Raw genomic sequence first — 12,154 nt, forward strand, 5'->3', positions numbered from 1 at the left:
TTTTTTGTGGCCAAGAAGGACGGTTCTTTGAGACCGTGTATAGATTATCGCCTTCTGAATAAAATCACAGTCAAATTTCAGTATCCTTTGCCACTATTGTCTGATTTGTTTGCTCGGATTAAGGGTGCCAGTTGGTTCACCAAGATAGATCTCCGTGGTGCGTATAATCTTGTGCGCATTAAGCAGGGAGATGAATGGAAAACAGCATTTAATACGCCCGAAGGCCATTTTGAGTACTTGGTGATGCCTTTTGGACTCTCTAATGCTCCTTCTGTGTTTCAGTCCTTCATGCATGACATTTTCCGAGAATATCTGGATAAATTTATGATTGTTTATCTGGATGACATTTTGTTTTTTTCTGATGATTGGGAGTCCCATGTGAAGCAGGTCAGGATGGTGTTTCAGGTCCTGCGTGCTAATGCTTTATTTGTGAAGGGCTCAAAATGCCTCTTCGGAGTACAGAAGGTCTCCTTTTTGGGTTTTATTTTTTCTCCTTCTACTGTGGAGATGGACCCAGTCAAGGTCCAGGCTATTCATGACTGGACTCAGCCCACGTCTGTTAAGAGTCTTCAGAAGTTCTTGGGTTTTGCTAATTTTTACCGTCGTTTCATCGCTAATTTTTCTAGTGTGGTTAAACCTTTGACGGATTTGACCAAGAAGGGCTCTGATGAGACTAATTGGTCTCCTGCGGCCGTGGAGGCCTTTCGGGAGCTGAAGCACCGGTTTTCTTCAGCTCCAGTCTTATGTCAGCCAGATGTCTCTCTCCCCTTCAAGGTCGAGGTTGATGCTTCCGAGATTGGAGCAGGGGCAGAGAAGCTCTGAGGGCTCTGTGATGAAGCCGTGTGCTTTCTTTTCAAGAAAGTTTTCGCCTGCCGAGCGAAATTATGATGTTGGTAATCGGGAGTTGTTGGCTATGAAGTGGGCATTTGAGGAGTGGCGACATTGGCTCGAAGGAGCTAAACATCGTGTGGTGGTCCTGACTGATCACAAAAATCTGATTTACCTCGAGTCTGCCAAGCGCCTGAATCCTAGACAGGCTCGTTGGTCGTTGTTTTTCTCCCGTTTCAACTTCGTGGTCTCGTACCTGCCTGGTTCGAAGAACGTGAAAGCTGATGCACTTTCTAGGAGTTTTGTGCCTGACTCTCCGGGAGTTTCTGAGCCGGCTGGTATTCTCAGAGAGGGAGTGATTTTGTCTGCCATTTCTCCAGATTTGCGACGAGTGCTGCAGAAATTTCAGGCGGATAGACCTGACCGTTGTCCACCAGAGAGACTGTTTGTCCCAGATAGATGGACCAGCAGAGTTATTTCCGAGGTTCATTCTTCGGTGTTGGCGGGTCATCCTGGGATTTTTGGTACCAGAGATTTGGTGGCTAGGTCCTTCTGGTGGCCTTCCTTGTCACGGGATGTGCGTTCCTTTGTGCAGTCTTGTGGGATTTGTGCTCGGGCTAAGCCTTGCTGTTCTCGTGCCAGCGGTTTGCTTTTGCCTTTGCCTGTCCCGAAAAGGCCTTGGACGCACATTTCCATGGATTTTATTTCGGATCTGCCAGTATCTCAGAAAATGTCTGTCATCTGGGTGGTGTGTGATCGTTTTTCCAAGATGGTCCATTTGGTGCCCTTGCCTAAGCTGCCTTCCTCCTCCGATTTGGTTCCTCTATTTTTTCAGAATGTGGTTCGCTTGCACGGCATTCCTGAAAATATTGTGTCTGATAGAGGATCCCAGTTTGTGTCCAGGTTTTGGCGAACTTTTTGTGCTAAGATGGGCATTGATTTGTCTTTTTCGTCGGCCTTCCATCCTCAGACTAATGGCCAAACCGAGCGAACTAATCAGACGTTGGAGACTTATTTGAGATGTTTTGTTTCTGCTGATCAGGATGATTGGGTGACTTTTTTGCCATTGGCCGAGTTTGCCCTTAATAATCGGGCTAGTTCTGCTACCTTGGTTTCGCCATTTTTCTGCAATTCTGGTTTCCATCCTCGTTTTTCCTTGGGTCAGGTTGAGTCTTCTGACTGTCCTGGGGTGGATTCTGTGGTGGATAGGTTGCAGCAGATTTGGAGCCATGTGGTGGACAATCTGAAATTGTCACAGGAGAGGGCTCAGTGCTTTGCCAACCGCCGCCGCGGTGTGGTCCCCGACTTCGTGTTGGGGATTTGGTGTGGCTGTCTTCTCGGTATGTTCCTATGAAGGTTTCATCTCCTAAGTTTAAGCCTCGCTTCATCGGTCCTTATAAGATCTTGGAAATCCTTAACCCGGTGTCTTTTCATTTGGATCTCCCGGCATCGTTTGCCATCCATAATGTGTTCCATAGGTCTTTGTTGCGGAGGTATGTGGTACCTGTGGTTCCTTCTGTTGAGCCTCCTGCTCCGGTGCTGGTCGAGGGCGAATTGGAGTACGTGGTGGAGAAGATTTTGGATTCTCGTATCTCTAGACGGAGACTTCAGAATCTGGTTAAGTGGAAGGGCTATGGTCAGGAGGATAATTCCTGGGTTGTCGCCTCTGATGTTCATGCGGCCAATTTGGTTCGTGCCTTCCACGCAGCTCGTCCTGATCGCCCTGGGGGTCTTGATGAGGGTTAGGTGACCCCTCCTCAAGGGGGGGGTACTGTTGTGAACTCTATTTTTGGGCTCCCTCTAGTGGTCACAAGCGGTACTGTGTAGTGTTGTCTTTCTGCAGGTTGGCTTCATCACCTGGTTCATTATCCTTGGTTGATTTCCTATTTAGCTCACCTGGATACTCAGTTCCTGGCCTGCTATCAATGTATTCAGTGCTCTTCAGATTCCTGGTGACTACCTTGCTCCCAGTCTCTCCAAGACAAGCTAAGTTTTTGTTTGTTCAGTTTCTGATTATCAGCGTTCATCATGTTTTTTGTCCAGCTTGTTAAAATGTGATTTCTTACTTGCTGGTTGCTTTAGGGGACTGAGTTTCTCCCCTCACACCGTTAGTTGGTGTGGGGGTTCTTGAAATCTCAGTGTGGATATTTTGTAAGGGTTTTTTACTGACCGCATAGACCCCTTTTCTATTTTCTGCTATCTAGAATTAGTGGGCCTCTTTTGCTGAATCTGCTTTCACCCCTGTGTATGTGCCTTCCTCTTACCTCACCGTTATTATCTGTTGGGGGCTTCTATATCTTTTGGGGTTTATTTCTCTGGAGGCAAGAGAGGTCTTTCTTTCTCTCTAGGGGTAGTTAGTTCCTCAGGCTGGCTCGAGACGTCTAGGATTTTAGACACGTTCATCGGCTGCCTCTAGTGTGGTTGGATAGGTTTAGTTTTGCGGTCAGTCCAGTTTTCCACCTCCCTAGAGCTTGTCCTATGTTTAGTCACCTTGCTGGAGTAATTTGTGATCCTCAACCACTAAGGATCATAACAGATGTCATACTGATTGACAGCCATTTCGCGCTGCATACTGGGGAAAGCTGGTTATCAATCAAATCAGCATAATGTCAGCGCTCACGCCCCATCAATAGAGCAGACCAGAAGAGGAAGAGCTGATCTGTTGACATGAAGCTGCAGAATCGGCGGCATGACCACTCTGATCCTGCACCCGGTAGAACAGGCAATTACCTGCCTGTTAATTCTTAAGCTCATAGTGAAAAAATTAAACTAGTCCAGGAAAACCTCTTTAAATAAATATTAAATATATGTCAGTAGAAAGCCACAATTTTACCATTTTCTCTATAACTTTGAAGGAGATTTGGAGGTCTATATATGTCAAACATTTGCCCCAATTTTACAGATATATGAAGAAATTATCAGCCCAAGTTGAAAAATTGTAGAACAATGTTGTATTTTCATATGCAAAACACGGCATATTCCATTGTTCCAAATATAATTTTGGAACTATACTTTATCTGCCTCTAGAATTTCCTTTTGAGATATATTTTTTACAACCAAATTCACCGCCTTTGACAATTGTAAATTACGCTTCATTGACAACAGTGCAGCGCTGTCATTTTGATAATGATGAATTCATATCATACATCACCCAAGAAATGCATATCGCTGATGTAGCCCTCCATAGATTTACTATACACTGTTCTGAAAAGGATGATCTCAGAGCAGATTTACTTTAATTAATGTAAAAGAGTCAAAGAATAATGGGTCTCCAGGAGATCTTTGGAAAATTCCAATTGTAGATAAATCATCTCATAACCTGGGTATCTCTGACATAAATGTCCAAATCTACTTCGCTTTCCACAGGAATGAATAAAACATAATTTACAAAGTGACTGGCAGGAAAAACCTCAGTTGAAATTGTCTGAATTTAATTTCTAGTTCCGTTCTGTGGACATATTCAACAACTTGATTGACGATTAGGTTGGTGAACATTCGCATACTCAAAACACATTGAAACATAACTAAAAAAAAACTCTAACACCAGCACTATCATTTTTTCCTTTATAATCATTTATTATGTTTTGTTTTAAAAAATTTTTGCAATTTGTTTAAGAATGTAATTAAACTTAATTTATGAAGAAAACATTGTCATTACTAGCGAATTCATCCCAATGAACTCCCATGTCTTAGCTTAGAGTTGTGCCCTTCCTTACCTTTCCTCTTGGCTCAGCACATCTTAAGATTAGTGGAGCCAGATGGCCTACTTTATAAAAGCAAGCAAACAAAGAAACAAAAACATGAAATTTTGTCTGAAATATTTAAGCTGTATAAAGACTGTCTTGGGTTTTTGCGCCCTCTAATTTGGCGTTTTTGTATTTGTTTCTTTCTTTAAATTTCTTTTAAAAAATGGTAAATATTTATATGAATTTTATATATTTTGTACTTAGGCTCTTTTTCTATTGTAGTTATTATTATTTATATACAGTATGTCTATGTGTTATGTAAATTGCAGCCTGTCAACGGTTTTGCTAGCATTAGGAATTATGTAGTAAATTTGGGAGAACTAGAAAAGGTTTTGATGTTCAAATTTGTTAGCTTCGCCAAATTCTTCAAAAAGTTTTGATTTATGGCAAGTTGCAAGTATTCTTTTTGCCCTGAAAAGACAAGTTTTCTGAAATGTTTTTTGTGATTTGCTTTGCTCGCATATAGCAAAATGTCTAGGACGTAAAGTGCAAAACTTTTAAGCAAGTATAGAAAAATGTTTCAAAGGAAGGATGGTTTCAAACATAAAAGCAAAAAAAAAGTTTATTTTTTTCAAATAACAAAATGAAGAATTACTAAACAAAAAAGAACTGTAAATCAAATCAATATTTTCATGTGACATCATATTTTCTAGGAATACTTGCACTTTCCAGGTTCCAAACATCCTAGAGAACTAACCACAAATCTTCTGTGGATGCACTTTCGCAAACTCTTCTGTTTCTTCATGTACTCCCAGACAGATATGATGATTTTGAGATCGAAGTTTTTAGGGGCATATCATCCCTTCAAGGATTCCTTAATCTTCTTTACACTAAAGATAGTTCTTAATGACATTGTTTGTATGTTTGGGATGATTGTTCTTCTGTGGAAAATAGTTGGAGCCAATAAGAAGCCTCCCTGATTGTATTGCATGAAGGATAAGTATCTCCTTGTACTTCTCAACATTAAGGAAACCATTAATCCTGACTAAATCCCCAAACTTGCAAGGACCCTCCACCATGCTTCACTTCTGTGTCTAAACATTCATTATCATACCGCTTTCAGCCTTTCGGAGAACAAACTAGTTACTATTTGTTGCAACCAAATCTTTAACATTTTAACTAATCAGTCCAGAGTCCCTACTGCCATTTTGCAGCACCCGAGCTCCTATGTTCTCATGCATAGCTGAGTCACTTGGCCTTGTTTCAATACTGAATGTATTGCATTTTAGCCTCAATTCATTTATAAAGACCACTTAAAGACGCACTCCCATAAAAGGTTTTATCCTCTTAATATATTACAATCATCATATGATATAGCACTGTGCATAACAATTGCTCATTTTGCCCTTATATCCAGATTTTTTTTCTCTTTTCTCTGCTCTATGTAGAAACAGCAAGTCTTTAGTCCCTGAAATTATCATTCCCTTCTTCAACTTCTCAAGCAGTTGCTCCCTCTTCTCCTCTCCCAGGGACTTTTGCAGTGACTCATGACTCACATGGGGACAGGGAAATAGACTTCTTGTTTCTACATAGAGTGTAGAAAGATTCAGATAGTCAGTTTTTAGTCACATGATGTCATAGATCTAATGAAAAAGCCTTTAGTAATACCCTGGTTTAGGGAGAGAGGGGAAAAAAGACAAGTGTGCCGCTTCCTCTGAGCTGTAATGCAGCTGTAGGACCATACTCAGTGAAGAGGCAGTGACCCACAAAGTTCAAACACAAAAGTCTCTTTAATGTGTTTCCTCATGGCATTAACCCCTTCACGACATGCGCCGTACTAGTACTGCGCTGCCGGCACTGCATTAGTGCCAGCCGCAGTACTAGTACGGCGCCCCGATCACCGCGGTCTTACGCTGAGCGCCGCGGTGATCGGGTGCAGGTGTCAGCTGTATATGACAGCTGACACCCCGCAGCAATGCCCACGATCGGCGCTGTCGCCGATCGCGGGCATTTAACCCCTCTGATGCCGCTGTCAATAGTGACAGCGGCATAGAGGGGGATCGCGCAGGGACGGGGGCTCCCTGCGCTCTCCCACCGGAGCAGCGCGATGAGATCGCGCTGCTCCGGTGACCTGGAAGGAGTCCCCGGATCCAAGATGGCCACGGGACTCCTTCCGGGTCATGAGATGACCCTGCTTGCCGGCGTCTGCTGAGAATTCCTCATAGCAGGCGCCGGCAAGCCTCTGCAATGTGCCTGTCAGATCGATGATCTGACAGAGTGCTGTGCACACTGTCAGATCACCGATCTGTGATGTCCCCTCCTGGGACAAAGTAAAAAAGAAAAAAAAAATTTTTCCACATGTGTAAAAAAATAAATAAATTCCTAAATAAAGAAAAAAATATATATATATTCCCATAAATACATTTCTTTATCTAAATTTAAAAAAAATCACACAATAAAAGTACACATATTTGGTATCGCCGCGTCCGTAACGACCCCACCTATAAAACTATATCACTAGTTAACCCCTTCAGTGAACTCCGTAAAAAAAAAAAAAAAAAAAAAAAAAACGAGGCAAAAAAACGCTTTATTCTCATACCTCCAAACAAAAAGTGGAATAACACGCGATCAAAAAGACGGATATAAATAAGCATGGTACCGCTGAAAACATCATCTTGTCCCGCAAAAAAAAAGCTGCCATACAGCATCATCAGCAGAAAAATAAAAAAGTTATAGCTCTCAGAATAAAGCGATGCAAAAACAATTATTTTTTTATATAAAATAGTTTTTATTGTGTAAAAGCGCCAAAACATAAAAAAATTACATAAATGAGGTATCGCTGTAATCGTACTGACCCGAAGAATAAAACTGCTTTATCCTTTTTACCAAACGCGGAGCGGTATAAACGCCCCCCCTAAAAGAATTTCAGGAATTGCTGGTTTTTGTTCATTCCGCCTCCCAAAAATCGGAATAAAAAGCGATCAAAAAATGTCATGTACCCGAAAATGGTACCAATAAAAACGTCAACTCGTCCTGCAAAAAACAAGATTTCACATGACTCTGTGGACCAAAATATGGAAAAATTATAGCTCTCAAAATGTGGTGATGCAAAAACTATTTTTTGCAATAAAAAGCGTCTTAGTGTGTGATGGCTGCCAACCATAAAAATCCGCCAAAAAAACGCTATATAAGTAAATCAAATCCCCCTTCATCACCCCCTTAGGGAAAAATAATAAAATTTAAAAAAATATATTTATTTCCATTTTCCCGTTAGGCTACTTTCACACTAGCGTCGGTACGGGGCCGTCGCGCTGCGTCGGCCCGACATACCGACGCATACTGTGCAAGCGCTGCACAACGGGGGCAGCGGATGCTGTTTTTCCACGCATCCGCTGCCCCATTGTGAGGTGCGGGGAGGTGGGGGCGGAGTTCCAGCCGCGCATGCGCGGTCGGAAATGGTGGACCGTCGGCACAAAAAAAGTTACATGTAACGTTTTTTGCTGCTGGCGGTCCGCCACAACACGACGCAACCGTCACATGACGCTTGCGACGTGTGTCAATACGTCGCTAATGTTAGTCTATGGGGAAAAAACGCATCCTGCAGATGACTTTGCAGGATGCGTTTTTCGCCAAAACGACGCATTGCGACGTATGCAAAAAAACGCTAGTGTGAAAGTAGCGCTAGGGTTAGGACTAGGGTTAGGGCAGGGGTTAGGGTTGGGGTTAGGGTTTCAGTTAGAATTGGGGAGTTTTCACTGTTTAGGCACATCAGGGGCTCTCCAAACGCAACATGGCATTCAATCTCAACGCGTTTGTTTGCGTAAAAAACGCATGCGTTTTTATAGAGAAAAACCAGAACACACACTGAAAAGTCACCCACCACCATCAAGGTGATAAAGGGATCCAAACCCTAACCCTGACCCTACCCCTAAACTCACCCCTAACCGTTTAATGAACATTTTCTGACAGTCATAGTGCCACGTATTTCAGTGTCACGTATTTCAGTGCCACGTCTTTCAGTGCCACGATATTTTAGTGCCACGTCTTTCAGTGCCACGATATTTCAGTGCCACGTCTTTCAGTGCCACGATATGTCAGTGCCACGATATGTCAGTGCCATGTCTTTCAGTGCCACGATATTTCAGTGCCACGTATTTCAGTGCCACGATATTTCAGTGCCACGTATTTCAGTGCCACGTCTTTCAGTGCCACGATATTTCAGTGCCACGTATTTCAGTGCCACATATTTCAGTGCCACGTCTTTCAGTGCCACGTCTTTGAAATATCGTGGCACTTAAATACGTGGCACTGAAATATGTGGCACTGAAATATCGTGGCATTTACGTGAAATACGTGGCACTTATATACGTGGCACTTATATACGTGGCACTTATATACGTGGCACTTATATACGTGGCACTTATATACGTGGCCACTGAAATATCGTGGCACTTATATACATATATACGTATATAAACGTATTTCAGTGCCACATATTTCAGTGCCACGTATTTCAGGTTAGGGTTAGGGGTAGGGTTAGGGGTAGGGTTAGGGTTAGATTTTTTTGGTTTTTTCTTGTTTTCTTGTGTTTTTCTATAAAAACGCATGCGTCTAAAAAACACATGCGTTTTACCGCGTTTACATGCGTTTTTTCACACATGCTTTTTTTTAAAAAATGCATGCAGATAAAAACGCAAGTGTGAAACCAGCCTTACCCTTGGGAAAATAAAAACATGGGGGCTAAAATATAATTTTCGTGGAAAAAAATATATTTTTTATTTTCGCGGCTCTGCGTGATAAACTGTAGTGAAACACTTGTTGGTTCAAAGTTCTCACAACACATCTAGATAAGTTCCGTGGGGGGTCTAGTTTCCGATATGGGGTCACTTGTGGGGGGTTTCTACTGTTTAGGTACATCAGGGGCTCTGCAAATGCAACATGACACCTGCAGACCAATCCATCTAAGTCTGCATTTCAAACGGCGCTCCTTCCCTTCCGAGCTCTGCCGTGTGCACAAACAGTGGTTCCCCCCCATATATGGGGTATCAGCGTACTCAGGACAAATTGGACAACAACTTTTGTTGTCCAATTTCTCCTGTTACCCTTGAGAAAATAAAAACGTGGGGGCTAAAATATAATTTTCGTGGAGAAAAAAAATTATTTTTTATTTTCACGGCTCTGCGTGATAAACTGTAGTGAAACACTTGTTGGTTCAAAGTTCTCACAACACATCTAGATAAGTTCCGTGGGGGGTCTAGTTTCCAATATGGGGTCACTTGTGGGGGGTTTCTACTGTTTAGGTGCATCAGGGGCTCTGCAAATGCAACATGACACCTGCAGACCAATCCATCTAAGTCTGCATTTCAAACGGCGCTCCTTCCCTTCCGAGCTCTGCCGTGTGCCCAAACAGTGGTTCCCCTCAATGTATGGGGTATCAGCGTACTCAGGACAAATTGGACAATAACTTTTGTGGTCCAATTTCTCCTGTTACCCTTGGGGAAATAAAATTGCGGGCTAAAACATCATTTTGTGGAAAGAAAAAATGATTTTTTAATTTTCACAGTGCTACATTCTAAACTTTAGTGAAACAACTGGGGGTTAAAAGTGCTCACCACACATCTAGATAAGTTCCTTAGGGGGTCTTCTTTCCAAAATGGTGTCACTTGTGGGGGTTTCCACTGTTTAGGCACGTCAGGGGCTCTCCAAACACGACATGGGTTCCGATCTCAATTCCAGCCAATTTTGCATTGAAAAGTCAAATGGCGCTCCTTCCCTTCCGAGCTCTGCCATGCGCCCAAACAGTGGTTTATCCCCATATATGAAGTATCAGCGTACTCAGGACAAATTGCACAACAACTTTTGGGGTCCAATTTATCCTGCTACCCTTGGGAAAATAAAAAATTTGGGGCAAAAAGATCATTTTTTGTGAAAATTAATATTAATTTTTTTTTACGGCTCTACATTATAAACTTCTGTGAAGCACTTGGAGGTTCAGAGTGCTCACCACACATCTAGATTAGTTCCTTAGAGGGTCTACTTTCCAAAATGGTGTCACTTGTGGGGGTTTCCACTGTTTAGGCACGTCAGGGGCTCTCCAAACACGACATGGGTTCCGATCTCAATTCCAGCCAATTTTGCATTGAAAAGTCAAATGGCGCTCCTTCCCTTCCGAGCTCTGCAATGCGCCCAAACAGTGGTTTATCCCCATATATGAAGTATCAGCGTACTCAGGACAAATTGCACAACAACTTTTGGGGTCCAATTTATCCTGCTACCCTTGGGAAAATAAAAAATTTGGGGCAAAAAGATCATTTTTTGTGAAAATTAATATTATTTTTTTTTTACGGCTCTACATTATAAACTTCTGTGAAGCACTTGGAGGTTCAAAGTGCTCACCACACATCTAGATAAGTTCCTTACGTGGTCTTCTTTCCAAAATGGTGTCACTTGTGGGGGTTTCCACTGTTTAGGCAAGTCAGGGGCTCTCCAAACACGACATGGGTTCCGATCTCAATTCCAGCCAATTTTGCATTGAAAAGTCAAATGGCGCTCCTTCCCTTCCGAGCTCTGCCGTGTGCCCAATCAATGGTTTACCCCAACATGTGGGGTATCGGCGTACTCAGGACAAATTGTACAACAACTTTTTTGGTCCAATTTATCCTGCTACCCTTGGGAAAATAAAAAATTTGGGACAAAAAGATCATTTTTTGTGAAAATTAATATTAATTTGTTTTTACGGCTCTACATTATAAACTTCTGTGAAGCACTTGGAGGTTCAAAGTGCTCACCACACATCTAGATTAGTTCCTTAGAGGGTCTACTTTCCAAAATGGTGTCACTTGTGGGGGTTTCCACTGTTTAGGCACGTCAGGGGCTCTCCAAACACGACATGGGTTCCGATCTCAATTCCAGCCAATTTTGCATTGAAAAGTCAAATGGCGCTCCTTCCCTTCCGAGCTCTGCCATGCGCCCAAACAGTGGTTTATCCCCATATATGAAGTATCAGCGTACTCAGGACAAATTGCACAACAACATTTGGGGTCCAATTTATCCTGCTACCCTTGGAAAAATAAAAAATTTGGGGCAAAAAGATCATTTTTTGTGAAAATTAATATTAATTGTTTTTTACGGCTCTACATTATAAACTTCTGTGAAGCACTTGGAGGTTCAAAGTGCTCACCACACATCTAGATTAGTTCCTTAGAGGGTCTACTTTCCAAAATGGTGTCACTTGTGGGGGTTTCCACTGTTTAGGCACGTCAGGGGCTCTCCAAACACGACATGGGTTCCGATCTCAATTCCAGCCAATTTTGCATTGAAAAGTCAAATGGCGCTCCTTCCCTTCCGAGCTCTACCATGCGCCCAAACAGTGGTTTATCCCCATATATGAAGTATCAGCGTACTCAGGACAAATTGCACAACAACTTTTGGGGTCCAATTTATCCTGCTACCCTTGGGAAAATAAAAAATTTGGGGCAAAAAGATCATTTTTTGTGAAAATTAATATTAATTTTTTTTTATGGCTCTACATTATAAACTTCTGTGAAGCACTTGGAGGTTCAAAGTGCTCACCACACATCTAGATAAGTTCCTTAGAGGGTCTACTTTCCAAAATGGTGTCACTTGTGGGGGTTTCCACT

The sequence above is a fragment of the Ranitomeya variabilis genome, chromosome 2 (genome assembly GCF_051348905.1).
Source record: "Ranitomeya variabilis isolate aRanVar5 chromosome 2, aRanVar5.hap1, whole genome shotgun sequence".
NCBI classification, from domain to species: Eukaryota; Metazoa; Chordata; class Amphibia; order Anura; family Dendrobatidae; genus Ranitomeya; species Ranitomeya variabilis.